General features: G+C 39.6%; 1 long non-coding RNA gene across 1 annotated transcript; it reads left to right on the forward strand.

Annotated features, from left to right (window-relative positions):
- Nucleotides 1-954: 954 nt before the first annotated feature.
- Nucleotides 955-1,613, forward strand: LOC121697743. The gene is made up of 3 exons (XR_006026541.1): nucleotides 955-1,070; nucleotides 1,264-1,329; nucleotides 1,464-1,613. It is a non-coding gene; the product is annotated as an uncharacterized LOC121697743 (long non-coding RNA).
- The last annotated feature ends 1,553 nt before the right edge of the window (nucleotides 1,614-3,166 follow it).

The following is a 3,166-nucleotide window of genomic DNA, read 5'->3' on the forward strand; positions in this document are numbered from 1 at the left end:
GAAGGTAATGGTAACGTAACGTTAACACTCTTTCATGTAGGCCTATGGCTAATGAAATCTCTGATAACAGCTCAATCCACAGCAATGAAATGTATGCTTTGTGTGGTAATGATAGATGTTTGGTAGCCTATTTGTATACTGCTAGGTCCATATGATTTCCAGTGAATACAAACATCATTCAAACACTGCTCAAGTAGCTAAATTAAATGTGTGTAATCGGTCGCGTATGTAACTCTTCTCGACTTGTACTTTGTTAAATTTAACATCCCACAATATAAATGAGAAAACCATGTTAACAAATTACCTACGACGGACCTTACACCTAGGGAGAGGGGGTGTAATTTAAGTCATAACTTGTGTTACCAGAGCCCGTCTACCGATTCTCTGGTGTTACGTTGAAACTATTCAGTTTGGTGCAACCCGATACATTTTAGTAGCTCGTAAACTTCAAGTGCCAATTTACGTTAGAACTAAGCTAAGATGGAACTTACGTTCAACTGGTGCAACCGGCTGCAGGATATAGAGCGACCAACTTTTTTTTGAGCAAGCATTGATTATGCGTGACAGTCTCAATTTGCTGGACGCATGAATTGGGCTTTAAACGCTGTGCGCGCACGCGCTACGCGGGACGGGTGGTCACCCTATTCAGGAGAGACGAAGACGGAGCAGTACGATGTGGATGACGTCACTAGTGTGGAGAAGTCGTCTGAGGTGACTGTTCAGTGAGATCAAACGGAGACCGAGGCAGAGTTTGCTAGTCAGTAAAAGGAGAGCAAATTTACACAAAATGCACAAATATTGATAACAATTAGTAACAAATGTTTTTGCATGTTGTTGTTTGGCGATACCAGTAACATTTTGCACAAGTTTTTTTTTAATATAAATTCTTCATTGTAAAGAGCTAAGCATTTTTTTAAAGTTGGGGATTTTGCATGTTTCTTCAATTTCTGTTTTTGGGTTGCTTTTTTTATTGAAGCCAAAACAACTGTCCAGCCATCCTTCCACAGACTACATGTTAGAGATCACAGGATATGATGACGTTGGAGACAGTGATGAGGGACCCATATCAGGTAGGCAGGACATGAGAGCAGATCCTGGATCAGCGCAGCTGACTGTTATTTCATTATGCCATGTAGAACTTATATAGAGCTCACCGGCTATGTTATTCTATTATACCATGTAACATGCAGCTGAAATGAGAGATGATATAGAGCCAGTGGCGGATGGAGTTGGATGATTTAATGAGAGGATTTCTGTCAACAGAGGGGCTGGGTGATTATGATGACATCGCCACGGATGACAATGATGCTAAAATGACTAAGGATGAGTGTATGTATCAGCATTTATGAGTTTAGTATGCCATACCATATTCATAGATTAAATACACACATGAACAATTGAATGATTTTGGCCCAGTCTTTCTTAATCAGCATGGCTGTTGTATGTTTATCTAATTTAAGCAGTGGAGGAGACAAGCATACCAATGAATAAGAACAGGAGTATGATGACATCACTAATGAAGATGACCTTCAATTGACATCAGGTATTGCATAGATGATGACAGCAGAACAAGGTCAAGAGTTTATGGTGTCATCACTGGTGAGCAGTCCATTGTCCAGTTAAATGCATTTTTGTTGTTGTTGTTGTTGGTTTTACTTTAATACAAAATTTAACATTTTAAGATCTCAACTGCTTCAGGTGTGTCTGATTACCAGCAAGTAGACAGTACCCCCAGCAATATGGGGGGTGCTGTGGAGCTCCTGTCAGCAGAGATCACCAGGCCCATGACAGGAGTGAGTAGTGCTGTTTTGGACGGGTGGGTGGAGTGTCCTCCACTAATGTACAACCCAGGCCCAGAGTTCATGGTGAATGAGTGCCTGCTGCCATTTGAGGCTGCTGCATGCCCATTCAAACAAAACGAAGTAATTCAAATGCATCACATTTTCTTCAGTATATTGCTGCCTCAGACAGTGCACCATGGTGACCTGGCTACTCACTCCTGTCATGTGCCTGGTGATCTCTGCTGACAGGAGCTCCACAGCGCCCCCCTTATGGCCACATGTAAATCTGTGGTCAGACAATGAACTGCAGCTAACCCTTAAAAACACTGTTCATATTTAGTATTCCTTGTGTTCGGCAGCTGGGACTTCCACAAGTATGGCAGAATGGCAAGAAAATATCTAATGTTCATGGCCTCCCATCTCCATTCTAACATTTGACTGGATGGGCGATATGTTTTCTGTGTGTACCTAGATTGAACACATTTCTTAGTTGGTTGTATGAATCCCCCTATAGGCCAAAATGAGCAATTGTTGTCAGAATCCTACACATTTAAAATGAGATTATATTATATTAGATTAAACTTCATTGTCATTGTGCAGAGTACAAGTACAACGACAGCAAAATGCAGTTTGCTTCTAACCACAAGTGCAAAAAAGCAGAAAAGTGTAATGTGATGTACAAAGTATAGACAGGTGGTGCATAGACAGGTCAAGAAATATAGTGCAGTGTAGACAGTAGTATACAGTTGGTTTACACAAGGTGGTTTAGAGTAATATAAATTAAATATAAATATGTGCAGTGTACTAGCAGTTACTTTATCAGAGCAGAATAAATATGGCTATGTAATTCTTGAATTTCCCCATGGGGATCAATAAAGTATCTATCTATCTATTTATCTACTGTAATATGAACAATGTATGAACAACATGTAGGCCTACAGATATGTGCAATGTAGTTGCAGTAACATTATAATAGTAGTAAGAATAATATAGATATATGCAGTGTATTAACAGAATATATTATTAGAAAAACAGAATAAATATAGAGTCAGTATGAACCATATAGACAGTTCTAAAACTGATAGTTCCGGTCCTTGATTGTGATTGGCTGAATCGCGTTCGATGCCGTTGTAAAATGCAGCATAAACATACACCTTGGCTGCATTTCGTTCTATATTACTGTGCTACCATAACTTGATACAAAAGTTAAAGTAGCTGCGTCTCAACATTGCTTGGCAACCATTCAGGTAGAGGAAATCTATTTCTTGGCGGAAGAGTGATTATCTATGAATAAATCGGTTCCATTTCTAGTTGCTGTGCCTTTACTTTCTGAAACTTTGCCAGGTATTTATAGTAACAGTTAGCCAAATAGCCACTCGAGTCTG

The sequence above is a fragment of the Alosa sapidissima genome, chromosome 22, assembly GCF_018492685.1.
Source record: "Alosa sapidissima isolate fAloSap1 chromosome 22, fAloSap1.pri, whole genome shotgun sequence".
In the NCBI taxonomy this organism is placed as follows: domain Eukaryota; kingdom Metazoa; phylum Chordata; class Actinopteri; order Clupeiformes; family Clupeidae; genus Alosa; species Alosa sapidissima.